We start from the raw sequence: 23,507 nt of genomic DNA on the forward strand, positions 1-23,507 counted from the left end.
TTAGAGTGGGATAGGGTCATCCGAGTCGGATACTTTTCCCTACAACACCTGGTGAAGTACATAAGCAATTTGATATGGTAGGCATAAAGTTTGGAGAACCTACCCTCACATGTAAAGTATTTGATGATAATTTTCATGAGTGGAACATACCAGTCCTCCAAGAATTTGAAAGGAAACACCCTGCTAAGTTTACCATGGTACTTGGCCTTGATATAAGGTTCATAATGATGCTTACTAATATTTTGCCTTTTGTTCCACTTTTCCCCTACATATGGAATTCTTGTGGCCTCTGCAATGATATTTGGTGAAAGAGTGAAGTTGACCATAGCAAGATGCACCATATTGTTATCCAAGTTTATCACAAAATACCTTGCTAACTCATGGCGATATTTGAACCTCTCAATCATTTCACAAAACTCAAAACAGGACTGATATCTGAAACATGTGATGGCTAGAGGGCAAGCAGGGAGTTCGCTCATGCTAATAGGTTCCTCCCTAATGATTTTTCCACCCTTGTGAGGCTTCCTGGACTGCACATTTCTTTCCCTTGAGCTATCTCTAAGTGTATCTTCTTCAAAACTTGATTCACTTCTTCTTTCCGCTTAACTTAATGATGTAATGTGATGATGGTATGGTGAACAATGATAATGGGTTGGGACAAAGAGGATGAGTATGAAGAGATTTTTCAAATGTGAAGTGGAGTAGGGGAATGAAAGGAAAGATTTAGGAAAGTAGGGTTTTGACTTATGAGGGACTTAGGGTTTAATGAAGGGAATTAGTTTCTTAGGGGAATAGGGAAAGGGAAAATGGAATTAATGGATAGTTTTAGGGCAATGAAGTTTGGGAAAAGGGACAAAGGATGTTGGTTTTGTAATGAAGTGAAAATTTTGCAATGAGGTGAAAATGTATGAAGGCAAGCTAGGGTTTTGATTTTAAGAAGAAAAACTCATGAACAAAACATGAAGAAGACTAATTTCAGCTCAAGATCGATGAAAACTTACTTGTAGGAGTGAAATGCAGCATTTGGGAGAGTTTGGGATAAATTTGAGTGATTTTAGAAACTCCCTAGCCAATGCGCAGTGCCTGCCTGATGCTCAGCACCTGTGTAATTTAACACTGGAAAAAACTGTCTGATGCGTAGCGCTCCTCTGATGCGTAGCGCTCCTCTGATGCATAGCACCGACCCTCTGATGCGCAGCGCAAGGCAAACTTGCTGCATATTTCGAGTTTTCTTCCTCCTTTGCTCAATTTCCCTTCAAAACGCGATTTTGGCTCTCTATTTGACTTTTTGCACAATGAAAGTAGTAGCTAGCATGAATTTGCTTTATATATGATGCACTTTAATTTTTCCTCATTAGAAACCCACTTTTATAAATTCTTAGTCACTTTTCTCAAAAACTCTGTTTTTTCAATTAGAAGTTTGGCTTTTTCTTGGCACTTTGATGGAATGAAGCCCTGGTGCTTTTGTTTTTGCAGTGGCAGTAGTTGGCAAGGTGACCAGGAATGACTGCTGAGTTTATTATATATAGAAACACTTAAATTACATGAAATTTTTACAAAAAATAGAAAAACTCTGTTTTGACCTCAAAAAAGAGTTTTGAAGTAAAAAAGATTTATTGAGCATATCAGAAGTAAAATTATGATTTTATGAACTCATTTATCCTCCTCATGTGCCTGCCAACCTTTTTATTAAATTTTGGATGACCGTGATGACAAACCTTAGACCTAGTAAAACTAAACCCTAAAACTGAATGAAATGAACTGAAATGACTATAAATGACTAAAAATAGGTTTTGAATGAGCCAACAAGTATATGACATGAGGGAAACTGAAATGAAACCACTACCATCAGTTGATCCATGACTTAATGGAATGCAGTTGATCAAATGAGACACCTAATATGCGTGCAAAAGAGTAATTTGATCACTGATGGATGTGTCAAGACATTGACACTAACACCTTCAATCCTAACCCAAGTTGTTCTTAAGGGGGGATGTTAGGATATTCCTACACATAGGAAATAGTTAAGTATAACTTGGTCTAGTGTAGAGTTAGGTAAAGTGTGCTTCTTTACTATGTACTTTTGTAACTTACAACCCGACAGTCACAATATGTAGTGATCCAACTGTTCATTCTCTCCTTGGTATTACCGACACTTGATCCGTGGCTTATCACCCGATTGGTCCATGATCTCTATTTAAAGAGCATGGAGGGTCATTTGTAGGGTAACTATTCATGAGAGAAGCTTATGTAAATTTTCATTATTTTATTAATAAATTGCCTGAACTGGCCACGTTGGCTCAAGCCATGCACTATTTCCCTCTTTGAAATACTAGTGTATTGATCTGTGATCTGTTTGTGAGCAGTGTCCTTTGGTGTTATGTCTGAGGAACTTACCCTATAAATTCCTACACATTTTCCTCCTTTTACGGGTCTCTTCCTGTGGACTTCAACTCATTATCCAGGAAGATGACTTAGGAACTCCCTTTCAGTACCTTAGAGACGGCATGCCCTAATGGCCAATTCTTCACATCCAACAATAGGTCTTCATTATTGGCTTTCAATTAGGTGACTCCATGAATGTTTGACCTCAGCATTCATTATCACATTCATGGATTGTACTTTTGTACCTTGAGGACTGTTTTCATTATTGGTGGTTTCTCTCGTACTTGTTAATGGTCCACATCATTGGCTAGTAATCAGGTGGTTTTCTAGAATGTTTGACTTCAACACATTTATTCGCATGTTAGGATTCGTACATTGATCGAGTCGAGATGGAGCGCAAGACCCTGAGTCTTTTTTGTTATGACTCAGGATGCATGGAGTTATATGTCATTTATGGTTTTACACATGTTTCTAATATATAGATGGTTATAACCATACCGTGGGACTTTATGTTTATGATGATCCTTGTTATGTGGATGGCTGCATCCAAATCATGGATATTTTCATATAGTCTTCATCATCCAGATGGTTTTGTCCATGCCATGGATTCATGTCTTGATCTCAAATATGTATATGTATATGCATTCCTGATTTGCAGGTCTCCTGACAGTGCGTGTCCTCGTCCTTGACAAAAGCTTTTAAATCATCTTAGCCATCACTACTCGTTCTTCCTTCATGCTTTCGGGGGTATCTATTACGTAGTATTTTGCCACGCCTCCTACACTTCCCTGTGACATACCCTAAAGTGCTCAAAACATGACCATTATACAATATACTCATCCATGTATATAGCCACGAGAACTTCACTAGGGGAGCAATACCATACCACGTGGGTTCATATTGGGGGATATATATTGAGGGGAAAATGACATAATATATTGGGGGATATATAGGGTTAAAGGGTTTTTATATTGATGGTTATAAAAAAAGGAGCTCAAAGTTAATGAAAAAATATAAAAGGATATTAAAAATTTTAATGAAAAAATGCATACCTACAATATCTAGCAAAATTAGGGGTTTTTTAAATTGGGAAGGTGTATTGGGTTCATATTAGTAGGGGGTTAAATAATGTTATTTTTAGAGGTATTTTCCGATATGTAGTCAAATTAGGGGTATTATTTAGTATGACACGAATGTAGGTGATATGTTAGAGGTCCATTGAGTGAAGCCCCCATGTATATAGCTCAGATCCCTCCTATAACTTTTCTTGGAAAACCTCTAGAGCTTTCCCTGAAGAAATAGCTCTTAAAACCCTAAAATGAGGGTCATCGCTCTTATGAAGCTTAAAACCATGATGGTCGTTTGTTACACCATGTTAGGATGGTGATGGCATCACTTTTTCCCCTTGCATACCCATGATGGTCTCAAAAATGAAGTTTTCCCAAAGAGGATGAGAAGCTTCATGATCTAGAAGCTTCCAAAGCAACGCGCTAGAGGTGGTTTCTCATAGATGAGGTCGAATCCTCATAATTTGACTTCTTGGTCTCATACCTATGAGCTACCTCCTTGAGATGTGGACCTAATCATATCTTTGGAGAAGTACTAACTCCCTATTCCAACCTATAAATTCCTCCTCTCCCATTCCCAAATAGTTGGTCTATGTCCATTTGCACCCCTATGTTGAGCTTGTGCTTAGAGGTTATTCATTAGACTTGGAGAAGGAGTGTTTAGAGAGTTTCTTGGCTTGGAATTGGATTACCACTTAAGGAGAGCCTTTAAACATCAAGGCTATGGTTGTAAGTTTCGCTTTATTCTTTAAATAATATACAACTACTGGTTCATCTTCCCAAATATATGTTCATGTATGCATTAGCTTGGAATTCCTTTATGAGTTAAGTAGGTTATTATTGGATTTTCTATTGGTTTTGGCATGTTTTGTAGTCTCTTAATCACTTGTGCAGGTACATAAGAATTCAAAGATGCTAGAACAAGTTCGTGATATAAGTGATTCGAGGATCTCAACAAAGGAAATTGAAATAGCATCAGAGCGAGGTAGGTCATCTCTCTCATTCTACTTTTCAATTGTAATCTAGGAAGATGTCTAGTTGATTGTCACTTCAGTTGCTAGACCCACTCATTGGGCTAGAGGAATCGTCTCTTTCCACGGAGAGGATTAAACTTGTCAACAATAACATGACAATGGAAACAACAAGTAGATTTTGTCTCCTATCTTCCTTTGAAATTTGAATCATACTAAGCTGTTAAGCTCATTTATTTACACAAAAATGAGTGGTAGTCAACGTCCTTGAAGGGAGAGTTGATTTCCTCCAAAACTCTTCCAAAAGTGCATTTGGTCTCCTAGGGTTCTCGTTGTCACTGAGGGGGTAATAACTACCCATAAGACAACCGATTTGTTGATGAGATGATGCAAAGAACATGCCTCCTAAACCTTCCAATGTTGGTCCACAACATTTTTTGCATTAAAAAATGCTCTTTTTCATGCACATTCAATGCATTATGCTATAGGATATAACAAATATTCCTTAACCTTCCTAGTGAACACATTATATCTCAAAAATATATCATCAAAATGAAAAAACAGAGGTTAAAATGTGTTGAAAGGATGGTCATATTGTTATAGACATTTTTGTGCCTTACAGTTCTAAGCATGAAATGTCCATAAACCAAGGGCTCCTAAGTCCCTAAAAGTGTTTTTCTAACTCCTAAAGGAACAAGGTCAACAAAATATAGCTTCTCCCATAAGTTCTCCACCAGAAACTGCTCATAATTAGTCAAATCAGGATCATTTCAACTGCTACACTAGCCAAGTGCGTTGCATAGCACCTAAGTCCACTAGCTAGGTGCATTGCAACACACCTAAATGCACTACCAGGGTGCGTTGAGCGGGAAATGACAAGTGGCAGAGTCATTCCACGAGGTGGAGAGACAATGGGAGCTTCCAGAATCTTCTCCAATGACACTTGCCTCACTGAATTCGACCAAGGATGAGTAAGAGGCTCTCAGTCTCCAAGTGGAAGCAAGAACTGACAGAGAGAAGCCACTAATCAATTCATGAGCTGACTCATCCTCCTTACATACATCTATATATGGATCCCTCATCCCAGAGATCCAGGGGCTGGAATTTTTCACATTGTAAGGAATTGTTGTTGGTTTTGAGATACATATCAGAGAATTGGGTGATCTATGCTTTGTTGGGGTTGAAGAAGGGACTTCTTTGCTGGGAGGTTGATGCTGGGTCAGGAATCATCGGTTGTAACTCCTCCTGGATCTTCTTGTATATCAATAAAACTATTTGAGTTTCTTCTCCATGCTTGTGTTTCATTGATGTTTGTTACATTTGTATGGTTCACTTAAATCTGATCCTAAGCTATTTATGAATATAAGCCCATGTCTTTGTATAGTTTCTTCCTTCTGTGATCTTGCAGGTACTTGGTGAAGCTAGGCAAGAAAAGGAGCAGGTAGCTGGAAGCTGTCAAAGAGGAGAGAGATTGGATCGAAGGACTAGCGCAAGACATAGGTTGGTTCATCCAATTCCTCTTTGTTTATAGTTCATAAAGAAGAATACAAAAGTACTTTTCTTTGTTTGTTTCTAAGGTAGCTATCACACCTTAGTGGGATAGAGTAGATCTAAATGGACACTTTTCCCGATAACAAAATGGCGACTCCACTGGGGATCGTGTCTAATTAGTTTGTTTGTGTTTCTCTTGTTGTTTATTTCATAAACTTAGAAGCAGCAATCGAACTGCATTTGCCATTAACAAATGCAAAGTAGACATCTGCTGCTTCAATCCATTCATTGGATCTGTTTATGACTTGAACAGCTGATTCATAGACCAACTGATTGCCCTTGTGATAGCTCTTAGAACCCCCCTTAGATCTACCTCTGATTGTGCATTTCTGATTGCTTTTACCCGGCCAAAAACCAAAGATTAAACTGCAAACCGTGACCCAGGACCCGGATAGAATTCTCGTTTCTGCCCCAGCGCAGGCTCTGTGAAGAGGTTCTGCATTTCAACGCACTTCCCGAGAGGGCTACCTATGCTGCAATGCAGTTTCTCTGTGTAACAGGTGCGCTGATCAGCCTAGCCTTGTGCAGCTGAGGTTCTTTGCTTCATTTTTTCCAGTTTTGTCTCTGTTTTTTGCAGCCTTTGATCAGTATTTCACTGCTTCAAACCCCTTTTCCTTATTGATATTCCACCTCAGTTGTACAAAAGAAACTGTAGATGTTTTTTATGTGTTTGATGCGTCGTTTACAATTTTCCATTGCAAAAGTATAATAGCCGTATTGTCGTCCTTTGATTTAGATCTGTCGCAAGTGTCGATTTTGATCATAGGAGAAAGTTTATTTGTTGTTGATAGTCGATTATGCTTTTACCTTTGCCTTTGGTTTGAATTTTTGACTTTCTAGTGTCGAAACGAGTATTTATTTCAAAATCATAAAGTGTCGTAATCATCTCTACCTTTTGATTTCGAAAAGAAGCTTTGTTTGTGTTTATCACTTGAAAGCAAATTCTGATTTGTACAACAACTTTCTTTTTAGGCATCAATATTAAGAAAGTAAAAAACAAAACACATGCATGTGCATTTGCATATTGGCAGTCTGTTTGGCTTGATTTAGGGAAAGTGCATTTACAGTGTGCTCTTTGCTCTTTGCGAAAAGATTGTGTCTTTCTTTTCCCTTTGTAGCTAGGATTTTCATTGCTGAAAAGAGATAAAAGTTTGTTTATCATCTTTAGATTGCATTTTAGGAATCACATCTACATCTTGTGGTGATCCCAAAAGGCAAACTTCATAAGAAAGATCAACTTAAAATAAACTCAATGAACTTAACAACGCTTTGGAACTTAACGCACAACATTTAGAGGTCTAGGCTAGAGACGTATTCCGGCGTCGTAAAGCCTGGTAACTGTTTTCCTCACTGATGGTTGGGTGATTCCTCCACTTTGAGACGATAAGTGCCAGTACGGACTTGTGCTCCCACGTACCGTCGAGTATATATTGGGAGACCCCTATAGGCTTAAAACCTTTATCCATAGGAAGCCGTGTCGGCCGCCCTACTGATCGCAATGCACCGAACACAGCATTCGGGAAGATTGACTGTCGTACCATAAAAAGTATTCTGCAGTTTTGCGATTGGTTTGGTACTCCCTCTACCTAGACCTCCAAAGTAGTCGTTTTTGTTCCTTTTCAGACTCCTTAACGGAAAAGGTCCATCTAAGCACTTGTCACTTCAGGCTCATTAAAAATCGAAGGAGACTAGAGTCATCTTTTGTTTTTTCTCGACTCTTAAAAACTGAAAAAACAAGTTGTGTCAAAGCGTGTTAAAATTTATTTTAAACGGAATATTCATACCCTTTCCTATGTTGATCTTGGGTTGAGAAAATGGAGCCTACCAACCAAGGAATTCCCCTTGGTGGAAATCCTAGTCCCTTCTCCTCTTGGGGAGATGTTGGTGCGCCCCATATGGCCACATTGTCGCTTCCAGGACTGACAATTGGCTTGCCAGTATGGCTCTTCTCAACCAATGTCGTTCAGAACACCACTATTCCTGAACAATCGAATCAGCAATTAGACGAGTCCAGAGTTGCCCACCAGCCTTCTACTTCCTATAATTCTTCCTCTCCTCCTTCCTCTTTGCTTGACAGAACTGGTAAAGCTAAAAGCCATGTTCCTAAGGAGAAGAAGGAAAAGAAGAAGAAGGAGCCAAAGGCGAATGGGGGAAAACGAGTGTCGTCTAATGAAAATCCACACACTGCACCGACCAGGCCTAAATCACCATGTGTCATTTGAAAAGGAGACCACTTTCACAGAGATTGTCCTTGCATCCCCCGGATACTATGGGACTGGTCTCCTCGTTTGCACAATCTGGTGTCATCAACCTCTGGTGATCATGTTGAAAGCACACCGTCAACTAGTGAAAGTGAAGCCCCAAGACAAAAAGGGAAAGCTATATTTCCTTGTAAACTGTGCGAAGGCAATCATGCCCTCCACCGTTGTCCCTTCTTAGACGAAGCTAAAAGAGTTTTGGATGATCATCCGGTTTCACCGTTACGACTCCCTCCTGGATATAAAAAACTCTTGCCGAGTCCGTCACTAGTTGAGAATCCAGCTGGCCCGCTCAAGTGGTCGGCTGAAGCGCCTATCATTGAAGATAAACCAACTGAATCCATACCAGACGAAAGTCAAAAGGTCGAGGCGGCAGTTGACCCAGTCTTGCCTTCAGAGGTTTTATCTTTGGATGATACAGTCACTGAAGAGAACAAGGATGACACCGTCCAAATTCTCTTCATCAACACAGACTCCGACGAACATGGGGGAAATCTACCTGTTCCTTTACCGCATGAAGGAAGTTCGTCAGAGCCATACCTGGCCGTCTACTCGGTCCCACCTCCAAGCAACCTAGTTGTCTCATTCGACTGGAATCAACTAGGCAGACCCCGTTTACCAGCAAGCATACCATTCTGAATTATCGTTCAAATATATAGAATGGTCATGGCTGGTACCATCATAGATGAGGGGGCTTCTGTGAGTATCCTTTCCTCTATTGCTTGGAAAGCGCTTGGTTCGCCATCGCTTTTGCCTGAGATGAGAAATCTGACAGGCTTTAATAAAGGAACCAGTCGACCTTTAGGGATCCTTCCCGATGTGCCCATAACATTGAGAAGGAAGACAGTTCGCATGAACGTCATGGTAGTTCAAGGACCCTTGGATTATAACCTACTCCTTGGACGAGACTATATTTATTGCATGGGAGCCATCGTCTCCTCACTCTTTAGAGTAATGTGTTTTCTGCACGAAGGAAGAGTGGTCAAGCTCGTGGACCAGCTTTCATTTCCCGGATCACGCATAGCAAATAGTCATATACCATCCCTAAATGGTCTTTCCACGCAAGAAATGTCTCAATCCCCAGTCCATCCTCCCGATGAGCGCGAGTAATTCGGAGGGATATGACTGAAACCCAGGGGGCATGCGTCCTGGTCTGCTTCGGCAGGAAAACTTCGGGTATAGGGTAGGTTTCTGCGGGAGAATATGACTAGTCTGTACCCCGTCCATCAGTGGAAGAGGGGTTATTCTAGAATAAGATTCTCTTGTCAAAGTTATGTGAGTTGGCGGGCATCGTCACTCACCTTTGTTTATCTCGGTAGACATCGCCGAAGAAATGTTTCATTTGCAACGCAAATAAGACAATCTTTGGTAACCTGTAAGAGGTAGGCCTCTCCTGATAGAACAAATGTTTTGTCTGCAAATTGAGGGGTAACCTTGAAAAAATATTTTATACCTGGGGGCATGCAAACCTTTTGGAGTGCAAGCAAGGGGCGGCTATTTATTTTTTAAATTTTTAGGACCTCTAACCCTTTAAACTCGTAGGATTAGTCGTCACCCAACTTGCATAAAGAAAGGACGTGGGGAAAAAATCTAAAAGTTACCATTTTTATATGAGACATTCTTATCATATGACTGGATTAATCGAGCAGTTTTAGCACATAGTTCAAGCTCGTTAAAAAATAAACATAAGATATGAGCAAATGTTTCCACCCGCGTTTAAGCTCGTTAAAAAATGAACTATTCCTCGGTAAATAACCACCGTGAATGAACCATTTCAGCCATTAAAGCCTTGGTTGTGTTGGCACCGTCACCTCCACTTTTCAATTGGCCGATCATTCACCTCCATTTGATTGTTTACCCATTTTGAGGAACAGCTGCGAAGAGTGATTTCACTAGCCATCCTTGTAACACTGCCGTGATTGGAAAATTCCAAGCCTTACCTGGAATCAGCTGCTACCCATTTTATCACTCGTTCCTCAAAAGACGAGTCTTCTTTAAGCTCTTTTCAACTGACTCGTAAAATATGAAAAGATTGCCGAGTTTTGGCCTTCCAGCTCGTTAAAGCGACAGGAAGTGCTATCCCTCCTCTAGATTTTAATCTTTTTGGACCTGAGGGATTATTGCACAAAAAGATCGAGCGCTTGTTTTGTTCGGCTCGTTAAAGCTAATCGAAAATTCATCCCTTCTGTATTGTTTTATACTTTTTTGGACTTAAGGGATTAGATGACGAAAAAGGAATTTTGGAGTTACCTTTACGTACCTTTTCAGACTCTCTAAAAATGAAAAGGACCGAGTTATCTTTGTCATTAGACTCGTACTGGTCAGCAATGACTGGGGAAAAATTGGGAAGAAAACTCAAAGGAACTTTATTGGCAGCAAGTCGCTCTTGAACATGACACTTCCACTCCGTGCCCGAGTCGGGTTGGACTGTTCCATTCACCGGTCACATCGCCATGGTCTCGCCATACCATCCACATTTGGGGTTAATGCTACCAATCCATCACATAAGTGTCGCCGACATGTTCAAGAGAAGTCATCCAGAAAGGCCACTTGTGTCCCGCCCACTACCATACATTATACTCCATTCTTTCATGACCGCCACCCTGAACCATATATCATCATATCATTTTCACCTCCATCAAAATCATTTGCTCCGTTCCGTGTCATTGATGTGGGATTCATTAAGGCCCTCCTATGATGGATCACTTCTTGTCGACATCAGCTCATTATCCAAGAAGTTGGTCTAGGAACACCCCATTCAGTACTTTGAAGCTTGCATGCCTCAATGGCAAGTTTCTCACTTCCGGCGACAGGTATACATCAATGACCTTCGACCGAAATATTTTGCGTTTTGTTCGACGCCAAGTCCTTTATTCACGCCACGTGAATTGTACTGCAGTTCCTTGAGGGTCATTATCATTATCGGTGATTCCTCTCGTGCTTGTTAACAATTTACATCATTGACTGGTAATCAAGCGATGTCTTTCCATGTTCGACTTCAAAACATTTCTCACATGGATCGACTTGTACTTCGAGTGAAGATCGGACGAGATTGAAGACCCCGGATCTAGTTTCATCCATCCGGGATGCGATATATATTCAGGAAAATAAAGACATTGAAATGTACAACATTGCAGCACAGATAATCATCCTACCAAAAGGATGATGGCTCTATCAAAATCATCAGTCTACCATCAGACGATTGTCTGTCCTATGTACATGAAAATGAATTTATAAAGCTGAGCATGGGAATACCCGCCTCAGCTAGATCATGAAAACAGTATGAAGATAATGTATTGTATTGTATCTTATTACAGGTCTCCTCCCAGCATTGAAAGAACTTCGGATCCTCCTAATAAAGCATTTCACCCGATAAACGGCCTCATACTTTTGGGGGAAACTGTTATAGACATTTTTGTGCCTTACAACTCTAAGCATGAAATGTCCATAAACCAATGGCTCCTAAGTCCCTAAAAGTGTTGTTCTAACTCCTAAAGGAACAAGGTCAACAAAATATAGCTTCTCCCAGAAGTTCTCCACCAGAAACTGCTCAGAATTAGTCAAATCAGGATCATTTCAACTGCTCCACTAGCCAAGTGCGTTGCATAGCACCTAAGTCCACTAGCTAGGTGCATTGCAACGCACCTAAATGCACTACCAGGGTGCGTTGAGCGGGAAATGACAAGTGGCAGAGTCATTCCACGAGGTGGAGAGACAATGGAAGCTTCCAGAATCTTCTCCAATGACACTTGCCTCACTGAATTCGACCAAGGATGAGTAAGAGGCTATCAGTCTCCAAGTGGAAGCAAGAACTGACAGAGAGAAGCCACTAATCAATTCATGAGCTGACTCATCCTCCTTGCATACATCTATATATGGATCCCTCATCCCAGAGATCCAGGGGCTGGAATTTTGCACATTGTAAGGAATTGATGTTGGTTTTGAGATACATATCAGAGAATTGGGTGATCTATGCTTTGTTGGGGTTGAAGAAGAGACTTCTTTGCTGGGAGGTTGATGCTGGGTCAGGAATCATCGGTTGTAACTCCTCCTGGATCTTCTTGTATATCAATAAAAATATTTGAGTTTCTTCTCCATGCTTTTGTTTCATTGATGTTTGTTACATTTGTATGGTTAACTTAAATCTGATCCTAAATTATTTATGAATATAAGCCCATGTCTTTGTATAGTTTCTTCCTTCTGTGATTTTGCAGGTACTTGGTGAAGCTGGGCAAGCAAGGGAGCAAGTAGCTGGAAGCTGTCAAAGAGGAGAGAGATTGGATCGAAGGACTAGCGCAAGACACAGGTTGGTTCATCCAATTCCTCTTTGTTTATAGTTCATAAAGAAGAATACAAAAGTAGTTTTCTCTGTTTGTTTCTAAGGTAGTTGTCACACCTTAGTGGGATAGAGTAGATCTAAATGGACACTTTTCCCGATAACAAATATGGGCCTTGAATTGGACCTATTTGGGAGGCCCATCAATGGCCTCAAATGTTTCAGATGTTCTTCTTCATACTTGGAGTATATTAGAATATCATTGAGAAAAACAAAACAAACTTGTCCAAATACTCCCTAAAGACTCCATCCATTAAACACATAAAAAAATTTAGTTCCTTGCATAATCCAAATGGTACAACAACGAACTCATAATGCCCATAACGAGTTTAGAATGTAGTTTTACTAATATCTTCCTCTTTGATCTGTAGTTGGTGATATCTATATCCTAAATCTATTTTAGAAAGAAACAATTGCCCCATGGAGTTGATCAAACAAATCATCAATTCTCGACAATGGGTATTTGTTTTTAAGGGTGACTTTATTTAATTATTCAAAGTCAATACAGAAACACAAAGTTTCATCCTACTTCTTAACAAAAAGAACTGTTGCACCCCACGGTGACACATTGGGGCGTATATATCCCTTTTCAGTAATAGTTCCAACTGCATTTACAACTCCTTAAGCTATGGAGTACTCATTCTATATGGTGTCTTAGACACTAACACTACTCCCAATACTAGAGCGATACTAAATTCAATATCCCTTATTGGATGAAATCAAGGTATCTCTATAAATACTATGGGGAATTCCTAAAGTACTGGGTAATTCCGCAAATAAAATTGTTGATTCATGTTTGTCTCTTCCAAATGAGCTACAAGGATTTGGCATTTTCTCCTCAAGTTCCTTTTCAGCTACATAGATAATATTTCCCTCATGGATAATTGCCTAGGAATTCCTTGAACCTTTCTTTGTTGTCCCTTATCATCCATGCACATAATTTTTTTATTGTAGTAGTAAAGGATTGCATGGTGCTTATCCAACCAATCCATGCCAGTCAAATAATCATATGAGCTTAGGGAAATTAAAATCAATTCCACTGTGGTTTTCAACCCATTCATCTTAATTGGGAATTCTCTTACTGACTCCATAAATTTTATTTTCATACATATAACTAGTTGTACTAACCAAGGTTTGGAATTCTTACATTTATTTAAATTAAGATTTTCAACCAAATTCACATTAATATAATTGTGACCGACTCTAGAATCAATTAAAATAGTAATAAACTTATTGTTAAGCTTACCTTCTACCTCTATGATATTTTCATGATGTTTGTTTTTTGGTTATCCAAAGGTGCATAAACTATGAGGATGTTTGCTTACATTATGTGCACAACCCTCATCTTCTATGCTCTCTTAGGATTTCCCTATACATGTGAACTCCTTGGCAACCCCAATATTTAATTGGTGGAATTTGAGGATTTTTGTTGAAAATATTGCCCCCTTCTAGATAGCTAGGAGTTGATGTAGCATATTGACCTATATGTGAATTGTTCTTGAATTGTGGAGGTTTGAACCCCTTCTTCCTTTGCTTTGTGGAATTATTTTCTTTTTGTTGCCCATAGTTTTCTACAGAATGACATTGTTGTTGTTCTCATACAGTTGTTCCACTTTTCTCATAGTTTGCTCAAGGGTCTTAGGCTCATCATATTTTAATTTGTCTTCTTAAAAATAGGGTAGGCTACTAATTTTCCTTTGTATTTTGGATTTTCCATCTTTAATGAATTTAACATACCTTAGAAGTTTAATGAATTTCCAACCATACTCCTCCATGGTCATATGTCCCAGTTATGGCTCAAAAAATTCCTGCATTTTACGCTCATAATAACCTTCAGAAATATACTTTTGTTGGAAGTACTCTTTGAATTTATTCCAAATAATTTGTCTCTCATATAGATCCTTAATTGCCTTAAGTTGCTCCCAAGAGATATATTCCTTACCCTTCAAGAGATATATAGCAATGATGGCCTCTAAGTTTTAAGAATAATGGAACAATTGAAGATACTTATTTATCTCCAGCAACCAAGTCTCTACTTCATCCCCTTTCTTGGTTTCTCCATTGATGGTGGGGGCTTAATTTTCCTCAGCTCCCGTTAGACTTTTCCAGACATATTTTACTTTTGTTTCTCTCTATGGTGACAGAATAGAGCTATTATCAGATTTTGTAGTGGAATAGGCCCTTTTACTTGCTCTCCTGACTGATTGATGATGTTGATGAAAAACACTCATAGAGTACCTTGAACTTCTTGCACCGTTCTCCTTAAATTATTCACTGACGCATAGGCTAATTTGGACTCAGTGTGTCGCTTTAATTCCTTCTGCATCTTGTTCAAGTTTTGTAGAATTTAATTATTAATCAGTTGTTGTTCCTTCATTTTTTCATTGTTAGCCTTGTAGTTGAGCACTTCCAGCTTTAGACTTCTCATTGTCTCCTCAAGTGTTCTTTCTCCATGACCATTAAATTTAGTATTATCATTACACAAAGAGATATTTTCAGCCCTAAATTCATCTCCTTCACTGTAAGGTCTTTGAGCATCCTCAAGCTTCCTATCTTCCATTATGAAATTTCTCTAGAGTTTTCACCTATACATTTCTCTGTACATTCTTACCCAATTTCCTCTTGGAATTATGAGTTATAATATCACCATCCTATGCTCCTTGCTAATAGCTTTCTATTGACTATCTAATTACTTAATTATGATGCTCAAGTTGAAGGATAAACCCTCGAAAAATTTACATCTTGTTAAGGAATTTTTACCAATAAAGATTGTGGTAACTTTCCTTTAAAGTCTCCCAAAAATTCAAACCTCACTTCAAATTATGGTAATTTTTTTTGGAATTATCTTTCCAACAACTAATTACATGCTTAATTCCAAGTTATAGGCTGCAATCTATGTCCCTCAGAAGTTCTAATAATTTTTCTTCGACTTTTTACACATGGAATCCAATTCTGCCACTAATTGTTTTCTTGATGGTACCTTTATTTTTTCTACTTCTTCTGTTTTATTTTAGAATAACTCTACCCCTCATTATTCTTATATTCTTAACCATCGATCTCGAGCTTGTGACCATGACCCTGCTCCATGTTGTTATGATCCTTAAGGCCGTCACTACCCTACCACTGTGCCTTCATGGCCTTGACCATTGTGCCACTGTACCTTCGTGGTTGTGCCACCATGCCGTCACTACCCTACCACAATGTGATCCACCATACGTTGTTCGAACACATAAATCAACACTGAACCATGCCCATACTCCATGGAACAGGATCCAAACATGGATTTCAAAATAACCTTTATAAACACACTTATATAATTATATATGTATATACCGTCTTTTGTAACGTATCGAGAAATTCCCCTATAAAATACTCACATACACACTCAGTGAGTGAGGAAGGGAACAATGTATTTATATGTAACAACATATATCCTTAATAAACTATATATCCCTCAATTATTTCAAACATAAAATTTGAGACATTTATATACATTGTTCCTCCTGCCATTCATCATTCGAGTTAAAATATATATGAACAAGATTGGTTACATGGTAGCTATTCCCTGCCCTGAATGTTGGTAAATATGAACATGTTAAGATCTAATGATTTATTATGATGTTGGTTCATTAGTATGAAATGGTACTTTGATCCTGAGTCAATAATTCAATCTTCAGTTAGTGCGCCAGTGAATTTATGAACTCTGTGTTTGTTTTTCTAATACTGTTTCTTGCTAAGGTTCACCTTTACTAACTAAAACGATGTTGTAGATGTTTGATATGATGGAGCAGCATGTGCTTTCAGTTTGAACATCATGCTATTTTTTTCTAGTCGATGCAACACTACAAGATAGAAACACTGGTACAATATTTGATATTGTTGTTTGCAAATGGTAATATGCCTTGGTTTGGCACACTTGTGTGTTTCTCACATTTGCTTCCTGCTTGTTTTTCATTGCCATGCTAACACTAATAACACTTATCCATTCACTTTGGTGTTAGCATCTTTTCTTTACTTCAATGAATTCTTTTAACTACAGTGTAATCTAGCGCACATATGCTCGTGTTTATAGGAAATAAAAAACTGGGTTTTCTATGGTGTTGGGTCGTTAATATACCATTATTATTGTCACTTTTGAATGCTTATTCCACCCATTTCTACCATTCTTCATCTCGTCATTTATCATAATTTATCATATAATTCTATTTTACAATGATTTATGATCTTATGTAAAAATATTATTTATTCTCCTTTATTTCTAATAAATTGATGATTATGCATGATTTTATCAATGAAAGTTTAATAAATTGGTTATAACATTATTCACCATTTTTAGCCTCCAATATAATTTCCAGATTGAAGATTTGATCATTAAATATTCCAACTCAGCAATTCGCTGGAATAAGAAGCGACAGTTTTACGGTTGAGATTCTGAGCAAATGAAGCAGAATCTAGAAAATCCGGAACATGAGTTTTGTCCAGAATGGACCCAATTAACTTATTTAAAGAACGGTTTGCCCAAATTCGACTTGTATTGAGAGAAACACAAGGTTCTTTGAGCACGATTTTCTTAGATTTTTTGTGCGGCCGTTTTCCAAATCTCAGCTGCAAAGCCAAATTCGCCTTGCTCTTGTTGATCAATTGGTTAGAAGCAAACCAATTTTGCAATAGAAATCATGTTGTATTTATATTTATTGTAACTTCTCTCTTATCTCTCTCTATTTAAATTAAAACAGAGATCAGAGATGGGAATTATTTCGAATGGAAAAATGATGGAGAATTGAGGATTCAGAATTAGAGATTCAAGAATGATGATGGGATATGATAGAATAGGAGGAAAAGGAGATTGCTTCATTGCCATTGTAATTCTCAAAGCTTTAGATGTTGTAATAATTTCACAGTTTGATGATGAATAAATAAAAGGGTTGTCGTTCACTCTTCTCATCTGAAGTAGCCCAGCAACATTCGCTGGCGGCTAAGGGCCCAGCCACTGGTGGATTATGCTGCTGCTATGTATTATATCTTTCCAATTTTCGTCGTGTGATGGTTTGATTTAATTCTTATTTCTTTGAATCGTATTGCCTTACAGTTTCATGTTTTTGCAGCGAGTTGTTATAATATTTTATGAAATTGTTTTATTGCACAAGCTGAGATTGAATCGCGTGGTTGTTCTTTTCCATCATGACAGAGGTTATCATCCTTCTCAATGTATATTGTTATGCTATTCATTTCAAATGTAAAGCTTCGTTGTTCATTCCAGACCTTGATATTCATTATAGACTGTTGGTTATTCGATTCCTTTAATTACAGTTTGTTGTCCATTTACTTTGTTGTTCATTTTTGTTAGTTAATTGCAATAGTTTGCTTTTAGAGAGTTTTCGTAGTTTACTTTCAATGGCAGCTTTAGTTCAATTTCTATTTCCTTTTAATTGCTTTAAAGCAAGACTGTCAACTGTAGAGAACATTGGTTATTGCTTCCTCATTCCCAGATTGATTGTCTTGTTCTAGTTTGATTTCAATTGCATCAATCTCTAGAGGAATGAGTTATTGCTACTGTATCCTCAATTGATGTTTGCTGAGTGAATAGTTGGATTTCAGAGCATTTGAGTTTATGTTATTGTTAGATTTCTTTTTCAAGCATTCATTTACTTTTGGATTTTAAGAACTATACTGTAAAACATTACTCTTGAGTAAATATCCGCCTCAGACTGAGTACACTCTTGAAATAAAAAGTCGTCTCTGGGTTGATAATTAATGTGAAGGTAATTAGGAGTTAAAAAGACACCTTTTTATCGCTCGACATTTTGGCGCCGTTGCCGGGGAGAGTGTAGCCATTTTTAAAAGAGTAGTGTGCATCCGATGAGCGTCTGTTAGGAAAGAATTGGGTATTAAAAATGGAAGGTAAGAACCTACATACAGAGCATGTAAAAGCCCTGCTCCCCTGCCCGCTTTTCAATAGAATTGTTAAAGAACTTAGAGTAGAAATAGATGTTTGAATTTTTGTGTGAATGACTAGGGAAAAAATAGTTGAAAAATGAATCACATGATTTCACTCAAGTGGTGATGTAAGCACCACCCATTTCACTAACTAATTGACAGGAACATTGGAAGAAGGAGCTTCGAAGAAACACATGAAGAACATCTTTTGTTTTGGTAAGAAACTGCCCAACATTTCTACTTTTGAATTTCCTGCTCAACTAATTCCACACCCTCACCATAATAAACTAGTACAACATGCTTACAGTGTTGAACTACCAAATTTACGCACCCTTCCCACCCATTCTATCTCACATGTGCCATTAAAGAAGACTTACAATGAGATTCAGAATGTTTCAAATTAAAAAATTGTAGAAGCTATGGAAGAAAATGAGGTTTCTTTTAGGTTGCACCAACAAACCATTTTAAAGGCTCCAGAACTTCATGGCATGAAGGGAAATCAAGAAAGTAACGGATATATTGAAGATTGGTTTCACTCCATCACGTGTTTGCATCATCACTCCATACTTCAACAATTTTTTATACCATCTTTTCAAGGGAAGTTGGCTTCTCATACCCTAATTTTTATCAACATGCATTTTTCAAATTTGGGTGTGTGCATACGTAAAGCCTTATTTCTAAAATGGTTTCATTGGAAATACTCTTATACATAAGCATATTCGATTCTCAAAGAAGAGTAGGATAGTGGAGAAAATAAAATAAATAAACAAATAAAACAAACACATCTTTTTTATTTTTATTTTTGTAAAGCTAGTTATTTTTTGTTGCAACATGCTATGGAAATCAACATCGGTGATAATTTTTTTAATTCATTTGTGTATGTAGATGACTTATAATGGAAATAATAGTTCTACAAACAATCATATTCACTTTTATCACCAATTTGAAAAAATGCTTGAATATCACATTTTTTTGGCTTGCGGGCTTGATGAAATTTCTGAAAAAACAGTCGCGACAGTCATGTTTTGAGGGACCAAAATGCACTATTTTTAAAACATATTTCTATCGTAAGTAGCCCTTGATGTCTAATTTCCAACCCAATTTGAATCACTCAATTTGGATTTGAAACGAAAAATTTCGAACCAAAACATTGAGAGGGTGTCTAGCGGGCAGCTTAAGAACAGATTTGGGACAGTCCGTTTTTGGAGGCCTAAATGAATGAATTTTTAAAACCTGCTTCTATGGTATATTACCCTATGAATCTAGTTTACAATTCAATTAGAATCACTCATTTTTGATACAGTATGGGGAAGTTATGATCAAAATACTGACTGTCTATCATAAATTAGCACCCTTAAAACTATGTCTTTCCAGTTGTTCCTTATAATATTTGACCTATCAATTCTTCTTGTATTCAAAACCTATTTCTATTGGAGATAAATAAATGAATATACTTTCATTTCCAATTTTAATCATTCGAATCCGACATCAAACGAAAAATTTATGCTTGAAGTATCAACTGTTGGTCTAAGCTGGGTAATTGAAAATGACTCTGTTATGCAGGTTGTTCTAACTAAAATTGAAATATCATATCATTGAATTTTTAAAACCTGTTGCTACTGGAGATAAACCTTTGAATTATCTCTCATCTGGCTTTGGAATCACTCAATTTGGACGAAAAACAAAAAAGTTGTGATCAAAACACTACAGGTTAGCATGATTGGCCACTGCTCTCCCGCAAAGTGACAAATAAATTTTACTTTGTTATTTTCTCCATGGATTTGTTCTATAGAGTAACTACTCTTTATTTTTTTACATAATTCTTGGATCATAGGAGCCGTGCACCTCTCTTTCTCCATGATTTAATGTTTTATTGCAGGTAGACACTCGTTTTTTGCAGGTCCTAGGAGAAAAAGAATGTCAATTTATGGACGAGTGATTCTTGAAAGAAATTTTAAATGAAACAAAGGAATTTCATCCAACTCATTACCCAATGGATTCATAATAGAAGAAATTAAGAATTGATTTCCATTTGAATATTCATGTCATGTCTTTGCTGCCAAAACATTTTTTGAATAAATCGTTTTTTTTTTACATAACATCATAGCTGTTGTAACTTAATTACATATTGTTTTTAAATAAAATGTTGTTTCTTTTCTGATCTTTCTTATATTTTGTGTTTCAGGTGTTTCTTCATTCAAACTGTAACTCATCCTCAACATCAATACAGTGAACAGCTAATTCATTCTTTGCGTGCTTGCATTTTATGCGTGTGCATTTTGTTGTTCCTTTTCTGAAGGGACAACATTTGTGTGCACTTTTTTTGTTTCTGTTGTTCCTTTTTCAAAGGGACAACATTTTCGTTTTGTTTTTCCTTTTCCAAAGGAACATCAAATTTTGGGTCAGCAGTTCAATTTGTTGTTCCTTTTTCACTTTCATTTGGTTGTTCCTTTTTCACGATTCATTTTGTTGTTCCTTTTCCATGGTTCATTTTGTCGTTCCTTTTCCACAGTTCATTTTGTTGTTCCTTTTTCGCGGTTCATTTTGCTATTCCTTTTCCAAAGGAACGGAACTTGCGTTTTTGTTGTTCCTTTTCCAAAGGAACAACACTTTTCATTTTTGCTGTTCCTTTTCCAAAGGAACGACACTTACGTTTTTGTTGTTCCTTTTCCAAAGGAACGACACTTTTCATTTTTGTTGTTCCTTTTCCAAAGGAACGACACTTTTCATTTTTGCTGTTCTTTTTCTAAAAGAACAACACTTGCGTTTTTTATGTTCCTTTTCCAAAGGAACGACACTTTTTATTTTTGTTGTTCCTTTTCTAAAGGAATGGCACTTTTTAGTTTTTATTGTTCCTTTTTCCAAAGGAACGGCATTTGTGTTTTCACACTTTTTTATGTGTATTTTTTCTTTTTAGTGTGCATTTCCTTTACTGTTCCCTACAAGGAACACCACTTTTTTTTGAGTGTTTTTGTTGTTCCTTCAAAAGAGCAACACTTTGGGAGTATTTTTTAGAGCAACCATTTCTTCCTCTTGTAGGATATTCCTAGTTCATCTCAACCACATTTTACCGATTCCCCTTCATGGCATGAAGTACACTACTTTTATGAGGACAAGAATTATGGATTCTTTTGAAGCGATTTAATATCATTCACGTTATGATCTTTAATAGAACAACTCCTTGATGATAGCTTATTTTCAAAATGGACACAATTATTTATATATTACTTTACTGCATTATTTTCTGTTGTACATGATTCAGATTGATCATCTTAATACCATGCTGGTTCCATCCTTCCTGGTTATAATCTTCTCTGTCTATAATAAATGAGATTATGGGTATATTTCTTTTCTACTGACATTTTCAACTTCTTCCACCATCCCTGCTCTTAAGGAGTACAGAGCCTCCCTCTTTTTATCATAAAAATGTGTAATAACAATAAACTTTTGTTCGCAGATGGAGGATAGGGGGTCCCATTACGAGTCAACCTACCATGTTCATAAGGCTATAATAGAGTGACATTCCCATTATGGCCACCACACCAGGGTTATGATCCATTGGATAGCCAAATTATCCTTGGAACAGGAGGTCCCATCACGAGCTGGCCTGATCACTTTTGTTACATCCCAGTGAATGGCAGTGTGGTTATCTAGTTACCATGCTAGCACACTGATCTCTTCTGTGGAACAACACTGTAACTTTCCATTTATAAATTGAGGATCCTGGCTCATATGGGTTAAAAAGCAACCCTGTCGAGGCTATGGACACCTGCTGGCAGCAGCGGCTCTGCTTATGGTATTGAAGTTATATCTTATCGTCAATTATTACTATAATACCCTTTTCTTATTCTTTCTTTTTATCAGAGAAGTTATTTCCTTAATTTTTTTCCCTGTTTTGAACCTTTATGCATGAGAAATTGTTTTATGATTAATCACATCATTTTCAGCTAGAATACCGTTAGTAAAGCATCTTTTTTTTCATATTGTTGTCATTTTTCTCTTTTTCATAACTTATCATCAATCCAAAGCATCCTATCTCTTATTCATAACTATCTTTACACACTCTGCTCTCATTATCACCATAACTCTCACTGTCCTATCATTGATATGTGTACTCTGCTTCATTTACTGTTGTATTGTTCATTCCCTTGTCTTGTCATCAACACAACACCTTTCATATGCTTTATGGTCATGGGATCCCTTTTCCAATTGGAGGGGGGAATGTATGCATTATGGGATTGCATGCGATATGATTACTGCACTCTGCCATTACTTCTTGACTTGACAAAATATTACTATTGCCTGTATACACAAGTTTTTCTAATTGAAATTTTGCATGCATCTTATCTGTTGCTATTCAAAGCTAACATTATGGATTCAAGAACATTGTATCCAAAATAATGCTTTGTTTACAAGAGAACAACAAGTATGGGCAGAATTCTATTCACAGCATGACCACACTATTGCAACTAATAGAAGAGGCTCGAGCAACTCACGAACGTGAACAATTCTTCAGACATGATGTGCTTACCTGGATTCCACCTTTTGCATCACTTTCAGCACCAACTCTGCCTACATCAGCTTCAACAAATCCCAGTCCATATATGTCATTCCACATTTTTGGAGGTAAAACTTGAGGTAAAATCGCATAATTTTATGATTTATTACGAATTTAGGAGAATTTCATAAAAATCCATTTTTGAGCATTATTTATCATCCTGTTGGAATTTCAGTGGCACAGAAAATCAACAAATAACACAGCAAAATAAATCAAGCACATAAACACAGTTTTTAACGTGGTTCACCCAACCAATCTGGGCTACGTCCACCAAACATAGGCATCAGGAATTTATTAATTTAAATTGGAGATTACATCAAGAAATCCTCACACTCTCTTAGCAAACATCCGAATGGTTGCCTGTTATATAGCCCAGAGAATCTAACAGCCTCATTAATTCCCTCACATCAAATATAGGAGGCATTAACTCCCTCCCAACAACCT

This window comes from Pinus tabuliformis, chromosome 1_1 (genome assembly GCF_031772625.1).
Source record: "Pinus tabuliformis cultivar Carrire ecotype Pingquan chromosome 1_1, CPIR1, whole genome shotgun sequence".
In the NCBI taxonomy this organism is placed as follows: domain Eukaryota; kingdom Viridiplantae; phylum Streptophyta; class Pinopsida; order Pinales; family Pinaceae; genus Pinus; species Pinus tabuliformis.